Consider the following 24,651-nt stretch of genomic DNA (forward strand, 5'->3'; position numbering starts at 1 on the left):
GAGTCCTCGATTGGTCAAGCACTGTTCACTTGACTGGTCGAGACGACCCTCGACTAGTCGAGCACTGTTCACTCGACTGGTCGAGCCGACCCTTGATTGGTCGAGCACTGTTCACTGAGCTCGCTGGACTTTGAGTCGAGTGACCCTCAACTGGTCGAGCACTGTTCACTCGACTGGTCGAGCAGTGTGGTGATTCCACTGTTTGTGGCATTCGAACCGCACCACATCTCATCTGACCTGAGGAGGAAAACCCGATCAAATCTCTCCCTTTCCGACTCAAGAGGAATTCACCTTCTTCAGGCCAACCTGGTTTCTACAAACCTCAAACTTGCCTTTGAGCAAAGCCTTGGTCATCATGTCTGACCCATTATCGTCCGTGTGGACCTTCTCAAGCTGTAACACTTTCTGTTATACATTATCCCTGATCCAGTGATACCAAATCTCTATGTGCTTCGATTTAGAGTGCTGACTTGGATTCCTTCTCAAGTGTATAACACTTTGACTATCGCAATAGACTACGTGCTGCTCCTACTTCAGGATAAGTTCCTGTAGGAACCTCTTCATCTAAAGCATCTCTTTACATGCCTCTGTGACTGCAATGTACTCAGCCTCTGTCGTCGATAATGTTACGCCTTCTGTATCTTGCTCTGCCAAGAAACTGCTCCCTATAAACGTGAACATGAACCCTCGATGTAGACTTCTTGGTGTCTATGTCGCCTGCCATATCTACATCTATGTAGCCCTCTAACACAGGTTTTCCATCACCATAACATAGGCTCAACTTGGATGAGCCTCTTAGATACCGCAGTATCTATTTCACCGCTGCCCAATGCTCTTTGCCAGGATTGACAAGATACTGGCTGACAACACCAACCGCATATCTGTGTCTGGGCGTGTACATACCATAGCATACATCAAACTTCCTATAGCTGACGCATAGGGTATCTTTTATATCCTTCCACCTCTGCCTTCTTCTTGGGACACTGCCTGTCGCTCAATCTGAAGTGACCATCTAGTGGAGTACTGACTGGCTTCGCAGCATTTATATTGAACCACTTTAAGACTTTCTTAATATACCGCTCTTATGACAGCCAAAGCTTCCTGCTGCTTCTGTCACGGGTTATCTCCATTACTAGGATTTGTTTAGCTGGGCCCAAGTCTTTCATTGCAAATGACTTGCCCAACTCTGGTTTTAGCTTTTCGATCTTCTTGATGTCTTTTCCTATGATGAGCATGTCATCAACGTATAACAACAAAACTAAGAAATTACCATCTGAGAACTTATGCGTGAACACACAGTAGTCCAACTCCATTCTGTCATACCCACGCTTCAACATAAACGAGTCAAACTTCTTATACCATTGTCGTAGAACTTGTTTTAGCCCATACAAGCTCTTCCTCAGCTTACACACCATATGCTCTTTGCCCTTGATTTCGAATCCCTCTGGTTAGTGCATGTAAATCTCTTCTTCCAGGTCACCATGGAGGAAGGAAGTTTTAACATCTAACTGCTTTATCTCCACATCCATGCTAGCCGCCAACCCAAGCAACACTCGTATGGATGTCATCTTCACCATTGGTGAGAATATCTCCTTGAAGTCTATACCTTTCCTCTGGTTGAACCCTTTCACTACAAGTCTAGCCTTAAACCTCGTCTGTAAATTCTTTTGCTCAACTTTCTTTTTGAACACCTACTTATTATTGCTCAAAGCTTTCTTGTCCTTAGGCAATTTTACCATATCATAGGTGTGATTCTTATGTAAGGATTCCATCTCCTCTTGCATAGATTTCAACCACTCCCCCTATGCTCGTCGGCTAGGGCCTAAGAATAATCTTATGGCTCTCTCCCATCAGTCAGCATAATGTACTCATGCAGCGAGTACCTCTATCTATCCATAGATGACCTCCTCACCTGTGGCTCAATAGGTGGATTAAGTGGACGTTGCTCCTTTGGTTCATCTTTTGAAGGAACTCCCTCATCCTCTGCACCTTGTTGTACTCCCCCGTCATTAGGCACCATAGGAGGAATAATCGGATCCATGTCCTCTAGCTCACCTGAACTAGGATGGTTCTTCTTTGGCTTACCAATGTCTTCTATACACTGATCTTCAAAGAAAACCACATCCCTGCTCGTGACGAGCTTCTTTTCGGTCGGATCCCACAATCTGTAACTGAACTTTTCATCACTATAACCCAAGAACACACATTGTCTGATCTTCATATCGAGCTTGGACCTCTTGTCCTTTGGTAAGTGAACGAATGTCCTACATCCAAATACCCTGAGATGACTGTACGATGGATCCTGTCCAGTACACACCTTCTCAAGTACTTCTCCGTTCAACAGGGCTAATGAAGACATATTTATTAGATATACTGCCATGTGCATTGCTTCTCCCTAGAACGTCGTGGGCAACTTCGCATGGGATAACATGTATTTGATTCTCTTAACAATGGTGCGATTCATTCGCTCAACTACACCATTATGCTCGGGGGTCTTGGGAACCGTCTGTTCATGCCGTATACCCAGGGACTTATAATACTCGTGGAAGTCACCGATGTATTCACCACCATTGTTAGTATGGATGCACTTCAACGATCTATCTCTCTCTCTCGACTATAGCATGAAACAATTTAAACACACCAAACACCTCGTCATTGGATTTCAAAGTATAAACCCAAACCCTCCTAGATGCATTATCTATAAAAGTAACAATATACAATGCCCCACCCAAGGTTTTTGTCCTCATAGGACACAAATATCAGAATAAACTAAATCTAATGCATACACTTTATTAACATGAGAAGCATATTTAACGAATGAAACTCTATGCTATTTCCCTCATAAACAATCAATACAGGTTTTAAGAGGTATACCTGTCACGTCTGGAAGGAGCCGCTTCCTTGTTAGTAGGTGAAGCCCTTTTTTCACTCATGTGGCCTAGACACATGTGCCACATGATAATAGCGGAATCTTCCGCTGCGTTTAACCTACCCTTGCACACACTGATACTTACCTTGTAAAGGGTGCAACACTTCTATCCTCTAGCTGTCATCAACGAACCCTTGATGAGCTTCCAGCGCCCACCAGCATACCGACTTTCATATTCATTATCATCCAACCTTCCCATCGACATCAAGTTGAGGCAAATGTCTGGGATATGCTTCACATCCCTGAGAACCAATATGCAGCCCACATTGGTCTTCACACAAATATCACCGACCCCTACGATCTTCGATACACTAGAATTTCCCATCTTCTAGTCACCTAACTTGTAGCTTATGAAGAAGTCCCTACGTGGAGTCACATGAAAAGAAGCTCCTGATTCAATCACCCAGTCGGTGTCTTGACTCGTAGTCGTGAGATATATATCGTGATTTGCTGAAAGGATAACTACAACGTCGCTATCTGAAGCGACCGCGGTGGAGTCTGATTCATCTTCCTTCTCTTTTCCTTTTCCTTTCTTGTCGTTCTTAGTTTTACGACATTCATGCTTATAGTGGCCCTTCTTGCCACAATTCCAGCATTCAACATCTTTCCTTATACTCGACTTGCCTCTTGATATATCTCGGGCCTTCCGACCCTTCCTGTTCTTTCCTCTTCCCCGTTCCTGTGTCGCAAGGGCCTCTTACTGAGTAGACCCCTAAGACTTCCTCCTTGTCTCCTCATTAAAGAGACAGCTAGTAACCTGTTCCATGGATACCTTTTCATCTGGCGTAGAGTTACTTAGAGACACGACTAATGTCTCTCAAATATCAGGCAATGAGCTAAGCAATAAGCCTGTAATTCATTATCCAGGACCATCTTCATAGTGGAGAGTTGGTTCAATATATTGCTAACCTCATTCATGTGCTCGACCACAGAACCACCATCTTTGAACTTGAGATTCACAAATCATCGTATCAGGAAGATTTTATTACCGGCTGTCTTCCTTTCATATAGTCCTTCCAATTTTAGCCATAGGCTAGCAGTTGAGGTCTCTGTAGACACATGGTGGAACATAGAATCATCTAGCTATTGTCTAATAAAACCCACCGGCTTTCGGTCTAACTTCTTCCAATCATCATCAGACATATCCTTGGATTTTGCTGATATGCCTAAAATTGGAGAATATAAGTCCTTACAATAAATCAAGTCCTCCATCTTAGCCTTCCATATGGTCTAGTTAAAACCAATGAGCCTAATCATCCTTCATGAGTCACCTTCCATATTTCAGAACCAATCCCACTCTGTTCAATAAGCTTAGCTTTGATACCACTTTATTGGGGGCTTTACACAAAACCTTCGGATCTAGCCTCCCAAAACAAACCAGAATTATGAAATAATAAAGCAATGAAATAAATCAAAGCATAAACCACACCACACAAGAGATTTTTATGTGGAAAACCCTCAAAGAGGTAAAAACCACGGGACCTCGTCCAAATCAACAATCCACTATGAAGTAGAATATTACAACCTTCTTCACTCATGCAAAAGTGGATAAACAATAAGAGAATAAAAGAAAAACAGAGAGATCTCACCGATTACAAGGATGTGGTAGCACTGAGATATATTAGATCACTCTATGAGCATAACCTCCTTTCAACAAGCTTCCTCTCTTTCTTTCTCTCTTTCTCTCACACCTTTGATAGCCTTAAACCCTTTAACAAACCCTTATAAAGTTTTAAGAAACCCTCTTGCATTGCCTAAAAAGGCCCTAGGTACCTATATTTACAGATTAAAAAACCCCCTTTCGCACCTCTTGCGAAATTGCCTCCAATTTCCCCAGTCTGTACAAGATCTGGAATCAAATCTACATAAGCTCGACTGGTTGAGCAGAGTCCTCGACTGGTCGAGCACTGTTTACTGTGCTTGTTAGACTTTGAGTCGAGTGACCTTCGACCGGTCGAGTATTGTTCACTCGACCGGCCGAGCAGTGCTCTCGACTGGTCGAGCAGTGCGGTGATTCCATTGTTTGTGGCATTCGAACTGCACCACATCTCCTTTGACCTAAGGAGAAAAACCCTATCAGAAGGTATAGGCCATTGATCAGGTGGGCCCCATGTGAACATGCAGGGGGGACCACATGGGTAGGTCGATTAAGATCAAGTTGGTCAATTTATTTGAACTGTCCATTTTTGCCATATATGAGTGGTCCACTTAATGAGACACACTAAATGGACTAGGTATGGCCCACTTGACTAATAGCCTACATCTCTGGGACATGTAAGAGTGTTGAATACCTGAATTAATCCCAGGGCAATTATCCCAACATTTCTAGATTAAAATCCTGAGATTACAGATAGAAGTTAAATATGTTTATGTTTGGAAATAAATTCACGTAGGAATGATTTTAAGGGGGCATTTGGATCGTAAGTTACTTATATCAACTACTTATGCCTTAAGTAGCTTATCTTGATTTCTACTTATTAAGGTGAAGTGATTAAGTAACTTTAAGTAAAAAAGTTACTTATAATTGATCTTAAACCAAACTTACTTATCTACCATTGTAAGTAGAAAAATTTACTTATTTGACAGAATCCAAACAGGCCCTAAATGTATATATACTGGCACAGACAAATGTTTCACTTGCGTAAAATGCAATGCCATTGATCCCTCCCAATTACTGAAGCACCATTAGGCTAACACCAACCTACATATCAAAACTAAGTTACAATGGGAAATGCTCTATTTGAATCACCCATATTCGACAATCCTTACTCTTCGATTGGTGACCAACATGTAGATGGTTATGGGATTAAACAATAAAAAATAAAAATTCAATAAGGTCCACATTTAACGAATAAAATGGCTTAATAACGAAGGATTAGAATTTTTCAAGTTCTAAGATTTATTGAGTAATCCCCTATCCACAGTGGGGGCCTATTAGATCACATGTTTGGATCACATGCTTACGGTTACTGAATGAGCATATCTCCTTTGAAAGAGTGAAAAGGCCAAGCTATATGTCCTAGAGGGGGGGTGAATAGGACAATGCCAAATAAAAACTTATAACAGCGGAATAATAAAGAAAATGATAGCCAAATTAAATAATAATGCAGGAAAGAAAAACAACCTCAAAATTCAGATCTTGAGAGGTTGATACAAACGTTATTCTAAGGACAACCTTACACCAAAAACAGAGTTTATGGTAGGACAACCTTATTTCTAGAAAGGTCTTTGTATCAAGTCTCAAATCGAAGAGGAATACAAAAACAAATATGAACTGAATTGAAATAACTTGTAATTAAAGATGTATTGTTCTAGGGACAGCCATACACCATAAAAATGGCAGGGCAACCTTGCTGGAACAACTTTCAAATGAAATTGAAAAACAAGCTTATAAAGGAATAGCAGAAAGTAAATTTTAAGCTATTACAACATTCTCACAAAGCTTGAAATAATTACAACATTCACCACCATACATACATCCCACAAAAAGAATAAAAAATTAGAAGAATAAAATAAACAACCACAACACAAAGGATTTATAGTGGTTCGCCGTGTGTTCACTAACTGTTATCCAACAGCCACACAGAATGCTTACTCCACTCCTAATATCCTCACACAGGGATATTAGTGTTCACTAAAGATAGGTTTTCCTGGTTCACCCAAAACCCTTACAATTGTGTCTTTGTATGTGGGCTTACACAATTAAAAACCCCCACTTCTGAGTTTTCCTGGCTTTCCTCAGATAACCAAAATAACAAGATTTTTTCGGCAAATCTTGAAAGAAACCAAAATAATAGAAAGGAATTTACAATATATAAAATATCTGAATATCTTCTTCGTTGTAGCAGCCCGGTAGAACCAAATCAAAGTAGATGATTGAATGTCCAAGTTCAATGTCCAGTACTCGATTACAATGGTTCTAGTTCTAATTGATTTTAAATTAAACCAAACAGGGCTTACCTTAATTGATTTTGATTCCAAAGAAAGGGAATAACAATTCCTCTTTTCAAATCAGATTGGAATAACAGAAACAAAATCAATTAAAATAAAGCTAAGGAAAGAAGATATTAAATAAGCACACTTAGCTTAAATGGAGCACAGAATTATCTCTCAGAAGTTCGACGAAGATTGGCTTGAATACTATAATTAAATCAATGATTTCTTCTGAGATTCGTGCACTATTTATAGGTGAAAAGATCAGGTCTTCGACTGGTCTAGAGTGCTCTTCGACTAGTCGAAGCCATAACAGATATTTGAAAGATTAGGCGGGATAAGCGCAGACCGTTCTACGACTGGTCGTAGGTCACCTACGACTGGTCGTAGGTTTCCTTCGACTGGTCGAAGAATCTGCAAAGGTTCGTTGGACTTCGAGTCGTAGATTCTACGACGGGTCGAAGATGCGTCGACACTGTTCCTACGACTGGTCGAACAGATTCCAGGACTAGTCGAAGGCTAACAGATTTTATCCGGAATATGTAACAAACTTACGACTGGTCGAGGATTTTCTTAGACTGGTCGAAGCAAGTCTAGGACTAGTCGAAGAAGCCCTAGGACTGGTCGAAGAACAGACCAATCACATGTAAAATAAAATTCGACTTATGTATCCGAAATGACCTACTTCTAAGGTCATCCTATGGTCAAACAAACCTCAATCATGAAGTATGGACATTGAAACAAGAGACCATGAAGAATGAGCCTTGAAGTCTTGATGTAGGCTAAACCTTGAAGTAGCTCAATCTTGAAAGTGGCTTGAGTTTCAGCTTGAGTCTTGATTTCAGCTTGACTTTCAACTTGAGTCTAGAGTTCAGCTTGAGTCTCAACTTGAGTCTTGCCTTGTACTTTCTTTTCGGCTTGAGTCTTGTTTTGTGAGCAGCTCTTGCATTCAAGATCTTGAGTTTTGTACTTGAGAGCTTTGCTTGATGTGAGCTTAGCTTGTTCATGTATGTTGATCCTTGAGAGAGCTTCACTTAAGCAGGTTATATATAACATAACAGTGATTTTGGCACCACAAATTTGACAACAAACAGGGATATAAACTATAGCACTTACAATCTCCCCTTTGTCAAATTAGTGACAAAACACATAACCAAGATAAACATAAAACAACTGGTTAATACATGCAAATCAATAAGCAACATTAAACATTCAACCAGTTTCAACATTCAACAAGATCAAACTTATATTCTTCTTAACACCCCACTCCCCCTGAGTAACATAACCAATGCTACTCCTCTCACAATCACATTAACAACAAACCATTCTCCCCCTTTTTGTCACAATATGACAAAGGAGAACTAAATAAAGGAATGAGAGTAAACATGAGGAGGAAATAGAGTATAGCAAAAGAGACATAGAGATACTCAAGATAGCATCACAGATATCCAGCATAAATATTACATTAAGAACAAATATCCAGCAAAGAATCCAACTCAAACTCAATCAAACAAGAGCAAAGTAATAAAGTTATTACATACCAAAAGTCTCATAGAAACTAGTCAGAATTAGAACTTGAAGATGGAGCAGGAATAGAAGGATCAAGTTGGTGCATGCCTTTGTTCAAGTGCCTTAGGTATTTGCGCATGTATTTGAATTGCAAATCATGAGCAACAGACATGTTTTCCAACTTAACATTTATATTCTCAACTCTACCTTCTAATGCACTCAGACGTGCATCAACATCAGATGGTACAAAATCTGGATCATTAGCTGAGTCAGAATCCAGTTCCTCAAAAATATCATCCATATTAATATCAACACCAGCTTCTTCAGGACCACCACCACCACCACCACCTTGTTCAGAAGCAGATCCAACTTCATCTTATTAATATTTGTATTGTTGAAGATCGATGATGGATAGGTGCTTCATCAACTGCATATCGACTAACATATGAGTAGCCAATACACATAAAGTATGCAAATGGAATGTCACTATGACCAGGATGGAGTCGAAACTGAAGAATGAAATGACAGATTAAGGAAGGTAAACAAATCTGAGTACCATTTGAGATAGCATGGATAACACGAACCATAAATGAAATACCTTACGAATTGGAATACCCGATCGAGGATACAGATTAGACACAAAGATTCTGTGAAGAATTCTGTATTTGGGTAACAAATACCTTGCGGGGAGCGCATTCCCTTTTTGAGTCCATTGAACATCCATATTACACAAGTCTCTAGTGAGCATGCGTTTTTCATCCATTGAGGGTTTATCAGTTAAATTATGAATTGGAATACCCTCATCATTCACAGGAATTTCCATAAGGGCTGAAATTAAATGACGATCAACGTCAAATGGCCCTTCTCTAGTAGAAATTTGAAAAGTTAAATTATCCTGTGAAAATGCACTAATACATGAAAACATGGATTGGGCAATGGACCGGTATGCAGGCCCACCCCAATGCAATAAGTTAGTCCAACCTACAGCTTCAAGCATAGGAAGGATGTCAAATGGAGCAATATGATTGACATCAACAGGATGTTCAACGATAACCTTACGAGATCTAATGTCCTTAACAAATGATGGATCATCATTGGGAATAAGAAGATGACGTTTAGATATAGGGGTAGATCTGGAGGAAGAAAGTGAAAAATCCCCAATATGAAGTGAAATCCGTGCTCCACGACTGGTCGTGGGTATCTACGACCGGTCATAGTACGACTGGTCGTGTATACTCACGACTGGTCGTACAAAACCCAAAAAATTCAATATCTTGCAATATATACAAAAATTGAAATTTAATCTAGCAAATATATACAATATTATACAAGAAGGCATAAATTATCAATTTAAAATGCACATGCCAAGATCAAATTTCATCTTTTTGAACCTGCTTTTATCAAGAGGTTTTGTGAAAATATCAGCACGTTGATCTTCAGTAGGAATATATTCTAGAGATATAACTTTTTCTTCTACTAATTCCCTTATATAATGAAATCTAATGTCAATATGCTTAGTACGAGAATGCTGAATAGGATTTTTTGAAATATTTATCGCACTGGAATTATCACAATGTAATAACATAGAATCCTGTTTAATTCCATAATCACTTAGCATTCGTTGCATCCAAACAAGCTGTGTACACGCATTACCAGCTGCGATATACTCAGCTTCAACTGTTGAAAGTGATATAGAATTTTGTTTCTTACTAAACAAGGAAACTAGACAATTTCCAATGAAAAAACAACCACCATTGGTTGATTTTCTATCATCTAGATTACCAGCCCAGTCAGCATCCGAGTACCCAGCTAATTGGACATTGGTTTCATGAGGATACCAGAGACCAAGATTTACAGTACTTGCGACATATCTAATAATTCGCTTGATAGCAATCAAGTGAGATTCTTTTGGATCAGATTGATATCTTGCGCAAATACCAACACTTAGAGAAATATCAGGTCTACTAGCAGTTAAATATAACAAACTACCAATCATACTCCGATAAAGTTTTGAGTCAACATTTTTACCATTAGAGTCTTTTGATAGTTTCAGGGTAGTACTCATAGGAGTATCAAAATTTTTGCCATTCTCAAATCCAAATCTCTTGATTAGGTTTAAGGCATACTTAGATTGAGAAATGAATATTCCTTCAGGTTGTTGCTTTACTTGCAATCCAAGGAAATAAGTCAATTCCCCAACCATGCTCATTTCGAACTGTGATTTCATCAAATCTGCAAACTCAGTAGTCAAGTCAGTACAAGTTGATCCATAAATGATATCATCAACATAAATCTGTACCATTAAGATATGATCATTATGTTTTTTAACAAACAGAGTTTTATCAACAGATCCCATTTGAAAATTATGAGTTAAAAGAAATTTCGTTAGTTTCTCATACCATGCCCTAGGTGCTTGTTTTAATCCATAAAGTGCCTTTTTAAGCCGATACACATGATCAATATTTTTGGAATCTTCAAATCCCATTGGCTGTTCAACATAGACTTCTTCATGTAAATCGCCATTTAGAAAAGCACTTTTTACATCCATCTGATAGATCTTTATCTTTTTAAAACATGCAATGGATATAAATAGTCTGATAGATTCAAGACGTGCTACTGGTGCAAAGGTTTCATCGAAATCAATCCCTTCAATTTGAGTATAACCTTGTACCACCAGTCTAGCCTTGTTTCTAATTATATTTTCACGTTCGTCAGACTTATTTTTGAAAATCCATTTTGTTCCAATGATGTGTTTATCTTTAGGTCTTGGTACGAGATACCAAACATCATTTCTTATGAATTGGTTAAGTTCATCTTGCATCGCAACAATCCAGTTTTCATCAGCCAGAGCTTCTTTTACGTTAGATGGTTCAATTTGAGATTTAAAACATACATAATTACATATATCCTCAAGTTGTCTACGGGTGCGAACACCAGTGAGAGGGTTTCCAAGAATTTGTGTGGTTGGATGATCTTTAACAGTCCTCAACTCAGAATCAGTTTGATTTGATGAAGTATCAGGTTTATCAATGATTAGTACTTCATCATTATCTGAATTAGAAGTTGGTGTGTTTAAATGATCATTAATGACAACATTAATGGATTCTTGAATCACATCAGTCCTTTTTGTTCAGAACTCTATAAGCTCGACTGTTTAAAGAGTATCCTAGCAAAATACCTTCATCACTCTTCGTATCGAACTTTCCCAAATTTTCACGATCACGTAAAATATAGCACTTGCTGCCAAAAACTCGAAAGTATTTAACAGTAGGCTTTTTATTGAACCACAATTCGTAAGCCGTTTTATTATTATCTTTTTTAGTGTAGACTCGGTTAATAATATAGCAAGCTGTGTTGACTGCTTCAGCCCAAAGATTTTTAGAGAGCTTCATGCTATTCAACATGACATTAGCCATTTCTTGAAGCACCCTATTCTTCCTTTCTACAATTCCATTTTGTTGTGGAGTTTTGGGAGCAGAGAATTCATGTAATATTCCTTGGTCGGTACAGAACTTCTCAAAATTGCTATTCTCAAATTCAGATCCATGATCACTACGAATTTTACTGATTTGAGAAGATTTTTCAGTTTGAATCCTTTTGAGAACTTTTCTTACTTCTTCAAGGGTTTCAGATTTATCCCTTAAGAAGACTACCCAAGTGAATCTGGTAAAGTCATCAACTATTACTAGGATATACTTTTTCCCACCATGACTTTCTGTTCTGGTAGGCCCTATCAGATCCATGTGGAGAAGTTCGAGTGGTCTTGATGTGGTATTTGAATTCACCTTTTTGTGTGAGTTCTTTGTTTGTTTGCCTATCTGGCATTCACCACATATTTTATCTAATTTCTGAAGTTTGGGTAAACCTCTTACAAGTTCTCGTTTGCTCAATCGATATAAATTTCGATAATGTACATGTCCAAGACGTTTGTGCCATAAATCGTCTCGTCCGTATGGACCATGTAACATGTTTGATTAGATGAGCTGGATTCACTAATAATATAGCAATTTTCAGACGTTCTACGTCCAGTTAATATTACAGAACCCTAATTATTTAATATCTCACACTTTGATTAGAAAACCGAACATTATGGTTATTATCACATATTTGTGATATACTAAGCAAGTTGTGCTTTAGGCCTTCAACATATAAAACATTTTTAAACACAGGAAGATTAAAAAGTTGAACCGCACCTTGGCCTATTATCTTGCAGCTTGCTACCATCACCAAATGTGACTGACCCATCAGTTATCTTTCCGATCGGTGAATAAAGCTTTGTCACTGTCATATGCCTGGAGCATCCACCTGTCTAGGTACCACTTTGAATGACTTGTTGCTTTGAAAGCGGTGTGAGCAACCAAGCAGTGACTTTAGGAACCCATTTCATAATTGTTTTGGGTTTAGGAACATAGTTGGTCTTCTTTTGTGTATACTTGTAGGAATGACCTATAGAGTTAGATTTTAATAGTTCCTTGAGTAAATCAACTATCTTTTCAGCTAGTGGATTTCGATTCTGATTAAAGTTGACATGGCTGTTTCTAGGTTTTTGAAAAGTTTTTGAATTTTTAGAAAAATCTTGATAAGTACTTTTCCCTTTTGAGTTTGAGGACTCTCCTTTAACAAACATAGGAGGAGTATACTTTTGTTTAGGAGGTTGATTTTTATCATAGCCCAACCCGGATCGATCGCCACATTTTCTTGATCCGGATAACAATTTTTCTAACTTTGGATCACCTTGGGCATATTTCCATGTGTCCTTTAAACTCAGAAGAGAGGAAACTTCAGTTTTAAGTTTCTCAATTTCAGATTTTAAATCAACAATTTGAGAGTTTTTAAATTCCAAATCGCATTTTGATTTTTCAAAATTATCTGAAATTTGTGATTTTTCTAAGACAAGCGATTCAAAACAATTTTTGAGTTTAGAAAACTTTTCTTTTTGAAGTTTAAGTTTGACAGCAATTTTACAACTTTCCTTATATAGGGCATTGTAAGCGTCTTGAAGATCATCTTCATTTTCACATTCACTATTCAGATTTTCTTCACTTGTAGAGTCATTATCTGAAAATGTGAATTTGGCTAGAGTCATAAGAGCTTTGACCTCATTGCCCGACTCGGTTTCAGAATCTTCTGATTCAGAAGAACCTTCAGAATTAGATGATTCATCCCATGTAGCCAACATACCTTTCTTCTTGGGTTTGTCCCTTTTAGGACATCTATTTGCTAAGTGCCCATATTCTAGACAGTTGTAACATTGACTATCTTTCAAAGATTTTCGAGATTTGGGTCTAAACTTCTTTTTGTCATTTGATTTTTGAAAATCAACTCTTTTCTTGCTTTTGAAAATTTTGTAAAATTTTTTAGCTAAAAGAGCCATGTCATCTTCTGAATCAGAATTTTCTTCTGAACTACATTTAGAAGATTTTAGAGCGATAGATTTACCTTTAGGAGCTTTAAAGTTTAACTCGTAGGTTTGTAGAGAACCAACTAGTTCTTCAACCCTCATATTATCCGTATCACGAAGTTCCTGGATTGCGGTTACTTTAGAATTGAACTGTTCAGGAAGTGAGCGTAATATTTTTGCACATACTTTACTTTTTGGGATTTTATCGCCAAGACCCCACATTGAGTTTACAATGTCATTCAATCTAGTGTAAAAGTCCATAAACATCTCATTTTCCTCCATATGAATTTCTTCAAATCTGGTTGTGAGGAGTTGGACTTTAGATTTTTTGACAATTGTAGTACCCTCGTGTGTCATTTCTAATGTATCCCAAGCTTGCTTTGCAGTATCACAGGAAATGATTCTTTTGAACTCAACCGCAGATAGAGCGCAAGTAATTGCATAAAGTGCTTTAGCAATTGCACTACTCTCACATTTCTGAAGGGTGGTCCATAGGTAAAAAGCTGTGGTATTAAAAGACTAATAACCAACAACCCCAGTAACTACCATAATAGGACCAATCCAATCAGTCACTGTGGCTTGCCACACATTTTCATCCATTGATTTGAGGAAGATCCTCATTCTAGCTTTCCAATAAGCATAGTTGGAGCCATCAAAGGGTGGAGGCCTAGTGACTGAAAGGCTATCAAAATTTGACATCTGAATAGCTTAAATCGTTAGCTCAGGAATTAAATCCAAGAATTAAAAGGAGCTATTAGGCTTTGATACCACTTGAAAAGGCCAAGCTATATGTCCTAGAGGGGGGGTGAATAGGACAATGCCAAATAAAAACTTATAACAGCGGAATAATAAAGAAAATGATAGCCAAATTAAATAATAATGCAAGAAAGAAAAACAACCTCAAAATTCAGATCTTGAGAGGTTGATACAAACGTTATTCTAAGGACAACCTTACACCAAAACAGAGTTTATGGTAGGACAACCTTATTTCTAGAAAGGTCTTTGTATCAAGTCTCAAATCGAAGAGGAATACAAAAACAAATATGAACGAATTGAAATAACTTGTAATTAAAGATGTATTGTTCTAGGGACAGCCATACACCATAAAAATGGCAGGCAACCTTGCTGAACAACTTTCAAATGAAATTGAAAAACAAGCTTATAAAGGAATAGCAGAAAGTAAATTCTAAGCTATTACAACATTCTCACAAAGCTTGAAATAATTACAACATTCACCACCATACATACATCCCACAAAAAGAATAAAAAAATTAAAAGAATAAAATAAACAACCACAACACAAAGGATTTATAGTGGTTCGCCTGTGTGTTCACCAACTGTTATCCAACAGCCACACAAAAAGCTACTCCACTCCTAATATCCTCACACAGGGAATATTAGCGTTCACTAAAGATAGGTTTTCCCAGGTTCACCCAAAACCCTTACAATTGTGTCTTTGTATGTGGGCTTACACAATTAAAACCCCCACTTCTGAGTTTTCCTGGCTTTCCTCAGATAACCAATATAACAAGATTTTTCTGGCAAATCTTGAAAGAAACCAAAATAATAGAAAGGAATTTACAATATGTAAAATACCTGAATATCTTCTTCGTTGTAGCAGCCCGGTAGAACCAAATCAAAGTAGATGATTGAATGTCCAAGTTCAATGTCCAGTACTCGATTACAATGGTTCTAGTTCTAATTGATTTTAAATTAAACCAAACAGGGCTTACCTTAATTGATTTTGATTCCAAAGAAAGGGAATAACAATTCCTCTTTTCAAATCAGATTGAAAATAAGAAACAAAATCAATTAAAATAAAGCTAAGGAAAGAAGATATTAAATAAGCACACTTAGCTTAAATGGAGCACAGAATTATCTCTCAGAAGTTCGACGAAGATTGGCTTGAATACTATAATTAAATCAATGATTTCTTCTGAGATTCGTGCACTATTTATAGGTGAAAAGATCAGGTCTTCGACTGGTCTAGAGTGCTCTTCGACTAGTCGAAGCCATAACAGATATTTGAAAGATTAGGCGGGATAAGCGCAGACCGTTCTACGACTGGTCGTAGGTCACCTACGACTGGTCGTAGGTTTCCTTCGACTGGTCGTAGGTCCTGCAAAGGTTCGCTGGACTTCGAGTCGTAGATTCTACGACTGGTCGAAGATGCAGAAACACTGTTCCTACGACTGGTCGAACAGATTCCAGGACTAGTCGAAGGCTAACAGATTTTATCCGGAATATGTAACAAACTTACGACTGGTCGAGGATTTTCTTAGACTGGTCGAAGCAAGTCTAGGACTAGTCGAAGAAGCCCTAGGACTGGTCGAAGAACAGACCAATCACATGTAAAATAAAATTCGACTTATGTATCCGAAATGACCTACTTCTAAGGTCATCCTATGGTCAAACAAACCTCAATCATGAAGTATGGACATTGAAACAAGAGACCATGAAGAATGAGCCTTGAAGTCTTGATGTAGGCTAAACCTTGAAGTAGCTCAATCTTGAAAGTGGCTTGAGTTTCAGCTTGAGTCTTGATTTCAGCTTGACTTTCAACTTGAGTCTAGAGTTCAGCTTGAGTCTCAACTTGAGTCTTGCCTTGTACTTTCTTTTCGGCTTGAGTCTTGTTTTGTGAGCAGCTCTTGCATTCAAGATCTTGAGTTTTGTACTTGAGAGCTTTGCTTGATGTGAGCTTAGCTTGTTCATGTATGTTGATCCTTGAGAGAGTTTCACTTAAGCAGGTTATATATAACATAACAGTGATTTTGGCACCACAAATTTGACAACAAACAGGGATATAAACTATAGCACTTACAAAGAGGTCCTGTATTCTAGCCTTTGGAAGCCTTTGAAGTGTTTCGATATAATCCTGCACAGCAACATTAGTATGTAATCACCAACCCATTCTCTAACTTCTTTCAAACTATACATTCTCAAGTATATTGATGGATGGTTACAGTTGGAGTAAGAACTTGAATTTCAGCTACTTCCTCAGAAACATTATTAGTATCTTCACCGCGAAGCCTCTGTAATGCAGCTTTAAACTCTTTCGGGGGGCTAACTTCGGCTGAAACACAGGGTATTTAGGCGTCATGTATTCCATCCACTCTTCTATTTTAGGGGGGATTTGGATGCACTATCACATCAAATTGTGATTAGTAGTCCGAAAAAGTGGAAGTACCTAAAATTGTAGTTTCCTTCTTTAACATTTGTATTGAGGATTCAGGCTCCAAATTAATTTGAATGTTTGCAATCCAATTCACTTGTGCATTCAAACACGGCCTTACATATCACAAAAATAAAATAAAATAACAAAAATTAAAAAATAAATTAAAAAATATATTCTTTAAGTTTAACGGCGAACCAACCATCTTGGATGTAAGACCCTACCCAAGTATCCATTTCGTCACTTTAGGTCTCGCGGTCCTACCGGTCGAATCCCGGTGACCCGCGACCTATGGATTGCGTTTGTGGTCATCCTTACGTCCGGTCACATAGACCCAACCCGGATGACTTGAAACCTATGCCATTGCAATGACATCGGTGCCGTGGTTCAAACGTCGCATCTCATGCATAATTTTGACGTGTGCATCTTGACTTATCATCTGAGCTTTTATTGGCCTTTCATCATGTGGTGGGACCCACTTAGCTAGCCTTGCACGTTTTTTTAGAATGAGCTCCACCTAGCTCTCTTTTCTAGAAAGCCTACCCTATTCCTAGCCTAGGTAGTAGGTTACCTTATCTAGAAAGCTATCATGAGCCTTGGGTTCTACCCTCCGCCCATGTGATATCATTGCATTACTCTTCCCTAGCCAAAACTCATGATTACAATGATATACCTCCCTCTCTCCCCTCTCTCTCCTTCCCATTCTCTCATTTCTCTCTTCAAGTGCTAGAGACGTCCCAACCTCTCCCTCATTCCAGCAACTCGCCTCCCTATCTCCCCCTCAATCCAACCTTCTAACCTCCATCTCCACCATCTAAACATCTTCCCTTAAAGCCTAGGTGATAGTCTTGGAGTTTTGAAGCTTTCCTTGGAGGTGGGTGCTCCATCAAGATCCTTCTCTCCTCCTTCTTTCCTTCTCTTTCTCACATGAATGGAAGCATGTAGGACCCACCAATCCATGGTGGAGGTACTACATGACTCCCAGGATCAAGGCCATGGACTTAGATGCATGCATTTCATCTTCCATGGTGGGTCATTCTCCATGGACCCACCATAAGGCATTTCTCTTAGATCTAACCTATCATAGGTCATTTAGACCTTTGCATGCAATGGTAGGGATGACATCCCTACCTCAGCACATCTTTTTAATTGAACATAGCTTGCATGTATGCTACAAATGTATTGCACGGTGTGGATTGAATGTGGAAGGTTCATTAGTGGCGGAACCTTCCACCAATGGCCGGATCTCTCTTCCTTTCTCTCCCTTTCTCTCTATTTTCTTTCCATTGTTGCTGGAGATAATGTGGCCCACTGAGATGGTCAGCAATGTCTCAGATCCATCAGGGAGATGGGACATCCAGGCCCACCTAGCTAGACGTCTAGGCCCACCATGACATGCATGGCTTGGGTGGCCTCCAAACATGGTTTTTCTTGGGGCTTTTAGTGTATTAACGGATCTAAAATGTTGATGACCCATCTAGGTGGACCCACTTGATGGATCAGTGTATAAAACCCTTTGGATAATTTCTATGGACCGAAATATGGACAACATATGTTGTTGTTTAGATTTTAGGCCCATCCGGAACATGATTTTGAGCTAATGTTTGGGACAGTTTATATGCCTCTTTTCCAAAATTTCTTTAGAAATTTTTAGAGTGTGAACACCACTTGGATATGGAATGAGGCCCACATCATTTCACCCATGATTGAGGCCCATGGGATGGGCCAAAGTAGGCTAACTGTCCAGAAATTTCTGAACAGTTCAACAAAATTGTTAGAAATGAGCACTTCCACCTTTTTCTTGGAGCAAGTGGGCCACCCCAGTGGATCCCAATTATTGTCCATATATGGGATCAACCTTCCCACCTATTTTCCAGAGGTTTGGACAAGGTTAGGCCCACCCCATGTAATGTCAAACATGGGGACAACAGTATTTTTCGCACAGGCAGATTTTTTCGATGTATCGCTACCCATATTCTTTTAAAATGCTTAACATGTGTTTTAAATTTTAGAATTTAATCCTATGGTGACCCACCCTTACTGGGACCCACCTAACTTGAATTCAGCCTAATTGGGGCATTGGAATTTTGGGGCAAGTGGTTGGACCAGCCACCTTGCTGGACGTCCCATGTGGTTGACGTCCAGCAAGGCTGGCCGTCCCACCCTTGTGAGGCCCACCATGATGTAGTATTTCATCCATGTGTCCATCCATCTAGTGGCCTACTTGTACGTGGGCCACTTTGAGCTTTGGAGTGGGCTGGGCGTCCAGGCCCATGGACCGCCCACCCCTTATGTGGGACGCCCAATTATGAGTGCTGCTGGACTTCTGGTCCAACAGTATGGCCCACTTAATTTATGTGTTTTATATATGCTCCCAATGTGGTGGGACCCCTTATAGATGGTGTTGGACCATCTGGACTTACGTCCCAATCAGAGTTTATTTTTACTGGGCTCTAGCAGGCCCAGAATGGCTGGTGGACTAAAAATTCCGCATGGTATCTATAAAGATACATTGTTTTGTGGCTGGATTTTAAGGGTGTGGGGCCCACCATATTATGAGGATTTTGGAGGGATAATACATGCCTTTAGTCCCTTAATTTTGGGCTTAATTAATGCATCATTGAGGCCCACTTTGGTTAGGATATCTGGGCACTTATATGTTACCAGATTTTTAGATTCCTTGTAGGCCCAAACGGGCTGGAACTTTCTAGATACGCCCAGTGGATTCTTGGGCTGCATCCTCCATGATATTGTGTTAGGATAGTGGGCTGGAATGTATGAGTGGTTGGGTACTTGGTTGCCCACCAAATCAACTAAATTCTTGGGCTAGGTTATAAGGCCCAACTTGCTTATCTTGAATATGATTATCGCCCATGTGTTGGAGTAATGGGCTGCCACTAGGCCCACTACAATGTATGGACTTGGTGGCCCTTATATTTATGCCCTAACCTTCCTTATGGGCCCGTATTATTGCATGTGGATTGGGCTATATATTGCCCCTATTGGACCCATGAATTGTGTGAAGCCTTGGGCCACTTTATTAAGGCCCAACAGGGGATGTATCTATATGTACATAGCTGCCCATCTCTTTCTTATGGTGATGCTTGGGCCACGAGCCTTGATCCTAGGTAGATTATTATTGTGGCACCTTCAGGGGACAATGGTGGTTGAATGCCCACATTGGTGTACCCCTCTAGGCCCTTGTTAGGCCATTCTTGCTTCTATGGGTGCTTAAAGGTGCACCATAGACCATTAGTAGGCCCATTCTTATTATTTAGGCTTATGCCACTATCTATCTAGTCTCGTGGCCTACCCCAGGCTATTGGACCCCCACTAGAGGTTGTATTCCTTATGAAAATTTATCTAAGTACCTAGACCCTACTTGGTTAGGAGGAGAGTACAACATCGTTGCATGGCATACTTATTTATCTTCATGACCCATTCCCACATGCATCATGTGTGCGCTTGGTTGAGATTATGATTAGTCATGGTTGTGCCATTGGGTAAGATATTATGGTATTCCCTGAGGGATGGAGTTGCCCCTCTTGAGCGCATTGGATGCTCGGGATTGATGCATGACTAATTATGTGATTCATGCATCTAGCATTGTATAGCACGTAGATATTCGCCCTGGCTTCATCAGGGCCGTAGCCTCCACAGGTATATCATGGATGGCTGGATTTGGACACCGAAATGTTACTTGAGCATTTAGGGCACTTAGGATGTCCTTGGGTGAAAGCTGTTAAACATTCATGGTACTAGGAGATGCCTCAATGCCGAGCCCAAGCGGAAAACATGAGTGCCGAGTGCCTTATACCATTACGCTGTGACTCCAACTGCAGCGTGGTCGGTTGAGATGGGTGTGGCCTTACCTGCCCGGGTGAAGGGGGCGTATGCTAGGCTGAGTTTGACCAGCTCGTCAATGGGTCCGCTACCGTCGAGCCTTGCTGGTGATTAGCTATCCACAGGCGAGTAGTGATGTCCCTTAGCTCGTTAGACTGTGCAGCTAGGAGAGTGGCAGTCGGCTGGCAGTGTATTTGACCCCGAGGGTTTCTCTAGAGTGAAACTGTATGGATATGTGGACTAGATATGAGGATTGACATGATCGCATTTGCACTTTGCATATGACATTGACTATGTAGGCCTCTTGTGCATTGCCTTTGTATGGCACCCAATACTCATATGTTGCATCGCATAGCCTTGTGATGGCTTACTGCATTCGTGCTTGGTGTATAGCATAGCCTCGGTATGGCTGGTGGCATTGATGATATTCATGGTTCATGCCATATTCCGCATTCTCTGATATTATTTTTTTGGCACTGGTATTACACACACTTACACTGCCCTCTAAGCTTTCTATAAGCTTATGCACGATTGATGCATGCAGGAGATTCTAAGTAGCAACCGTAGTTGAGGAAGAGCGTTGGTGTGTGCCGAGGACCTTTTGGAGATTTCCCTTTTTCAGTTCTTATATTTCCTTTTTGAGCCTGTACCTTATATCAAAGTTTTAATTCCTACTGGATTTTGTAATATGTTCCTGTGATTATTTCCAGTGATTACTATGTTATGATCTTGAGAATGCTCTTATGGATTGGACTTATGTTATAGAAACCCTCCTTATATGATCCCAAGATTGGAACTAAGTGAATGGGTGCCAGGAGCTAAGAATAGGGTACTACGGAGGTTGTCAGTGCCGGAATCGGCTATCAGGATTCTTGTGAGTTCTGGTCACCAAATCTGGGGTGTGACAGTTGTTGGTATTAGAGCTTAACAAGTAACCTACGGAATAACTTAAGATGACATCACATATTTGCTATGAGCTTAGGACAAGTCATATCCCGAGTGCGCTTCCCTTGTTTCCGTTTAAGCCTTCGAGGTTGTGATCTCAATGTGTCCATCACCTTTTTTCTTGTGTAGACAATGCCGCCTAAACGAGGCACCTGTGGTCGAGGCACAAGAGGTAGAGGCACCAGTGATACTCGAGTGACCCGATCGACCTGAGCATATCCTGCTCCACCCGTTGAGGACCCTATTCCGAAGGTTGTGATTCCACCTCCTGTGGCACCTGTTCCCCCACATGAGCTTGCTGTTCTTATTCCTGAGGCTCCCGCCTCACCTGTGCCTCCGCCAGAGGCTAGTGCCGCCCTTGCTTATCCCACGGTTCCAGTTGGGGTTAAGCATTTTCAGCAGATGATGCAAGTTGTCATTACTGCTCTTCAGACTCATCATTCAGTTCCTAAGACCCCCGAGCAGTTCGAGTAGTTACGAGCGAGCTCACTATTCCGAGACTTTAGGTAGCATGATCCCCCATGGTTCCAGGGTGAGACGGACCTGTCTGCAACAGAGTTATGCCGCACCGAGGTGGAGAAGATATTTGACACCATGCAGTGCACCAGTGAGCAGAGAGTTCCTTTGGTCATCTTCCTTTTTCAGGGTGAGGCGAGGCATTGGTGGTCTTCTGTTTCCTGAATGGCCAAGCCAGGTTTTGTTTGGACGTGGGAGGAGTTCGTGGTCTGTCTTGACAAGAAGTTCTTCCCAGAACATATCCGTGAGCAGAGAGCCCTAAAGTTCGAGACCATGGTGCAGGGTGAGATGATGATATCTCAGTATAAGGCCCGATTTATTGCACTGTCTTGTTTTACCTCCTACCTCATCGACAACGAGAAGCAAAAGGCTTACCATTTTGTGAGTGGTTTGCGTCCCGCCCTTCGTAGTCGCGTCGTGGGATATCTGTTGATGACATTTGATGAGGTCATGCATAGAGCCTTGGTTTAGGAGGAGGATTGGGCTATGATGTAGAGGTCCAGAGAGCAGAGTTCCAGTGGAGACAGGAAGAGGAAGGCACCCTCTGTAGCTCCCGTCAGTGCCAGCACCGATGACATTGAGGTCATTCTGGATTCAAATTGCCTGCAGTGTAGCCAACTTCATCCTTGTTGCAACTAGCTTCTTCATCCAGGTCGTTCTTTTACATATGTTATGGTTGTGGGCAGACAGGGCATTGTAGGCGCGAGTGTCCTCATCCCTAGCAGTATAAAGAGCACCGCAGCAGCCCCCGCACCATCCTCCACAGCAGTAGTAGTAGTAGCGACCCCAATATTAGACTCATGTTCTTAGGTGTAACGACCTTGGAATTTTTGTGCTAATCTTTCCTTAAGTAGTTGTTTTGGGGTAATTAGCACTTTACTCGATTGCTTGTGAAATCCGCATCAATCACTTTAAATTGTATCTGCATGGCTCTAAACGTGTAGATTAGTGAGCGCTACGTTACTCTGAAATCTGGGATCCATCGCTAAATCCAGTTGTTCTGGGGAAATTTTTGGAAGATCTGGATCGGACCTAGACCGCGCGTCGAAAGTCCGATGGCGATGATCTTAGGCTGTTGCGGTCACCGAGTTGGGCTTGATCTTCACCTCGAAAATCAAGTCGATCTGATGTTCTGGGTCGATTTGATTGAGTTCGGAGTGAAGAGTGTGAGAACGGTTGGAATTTATTAAGCTTTTATTGAAATCTGAGTCGTGTCGCTTGCGCGACGATTTTAAGCTATCTGACCGTTGGTTTCTGACCCAATTTCACCCTCTGATCAGGATAGTTGGCCCAGGCATATCCTAGTGCTTGTGGACCTGATCGAGTTTCTGTGACCGTTGAATTGAGTGTGGTCCGCCACGGCTGATCTGAAGAGCCGGTCGGTATGAAATCTCAGCCTGACCTAGATCCATGGTCAGTGAGCTTAAGTCCGACCTTTCGTGGTTATAGGCCCACCAGAAGTGCTTCGTTGGATCGAGAAAGGCTTACTTTGGTTATAACCTAAGTATACCTTGACCCTGGGGTTATTTTCATCAAGAATAGGCCTATTTATAGTCCTTAAACCCTAGCTTTCTTTTCCATACGATTTTCTCTAACCCTAGCTTGGAAAGAGAGTGGAAAAGAGAGAGAAAGTGAGAGAGATGAGTTGGTGAATCATCTTGGATTCTTCTTGTTCTTCTTCATCTTTGAATCTTCGCTTTGAATCGTTCTTCTGACGATTCTGAGTTCCTTTTGGGGTAAGTTAACCTAACCCTAACCTGTGTTAGAGCTTAGATTAGTCTTGGTGTTGTTGTATCTCATTTCTATCCTTGTTTTAGGGTATTCTAGCACCGTTGACGAAGACAACTCGTCTAAATCAGTTCGGTGGTTCTTTCTTCGCTTAAGGTGCGGACTTTAAGTGTATAGGTTATGGTTTTCAAGGCTTTCAATCCCAGTTAGTGATTTATTCTTGTTATGGATGAGATTTCACATGCCAAATGTTGATTTTATGTTGCTTTCCTGATATGCATGTGCTATATTGAGATTTGTGTATTCTATGTGTATTTATAAAGTACCATATACGTATAAAATATGCACTTGTGTTTGCCATGATTATTTGTCATGTATGTATGCTAGATGCATGTATGACGACTCCTTGGTAAAAGGAATTGTCTAAGTGCATGTATTCTAACATACGCCATGTATGTTGTTCCATGTATGCTAAGTGTTTGTGGAAATGCATGAATGATCTAAAGTGTAACTTATTACACTTATCGTGGGCGTTGAGAAGTGATTCTCAATACTCCTATTGATGCGCATGATTTCTTTTATGCTAGTTACATTCCAAGTTATTTAAATTCAAGCATCTCCTATGCTTACATTTATGTTAAGTTGACATTCTTCAGATGCGTATGTACCATGATT

Source organism: Magnolia sinica, chromosome 14 (assembly GCF_029962835.1).
Source record: "Magnolia sinica isolate HGM2019 chromosome 14, MsV1, whole genome shotgun sequence".
NCBI lineage: Eukaryota > Viridiplantae > Streptophyta > Magnoliopsida > Magnoliales > Magnoliaceae > Magnolia > Magnolia sinica.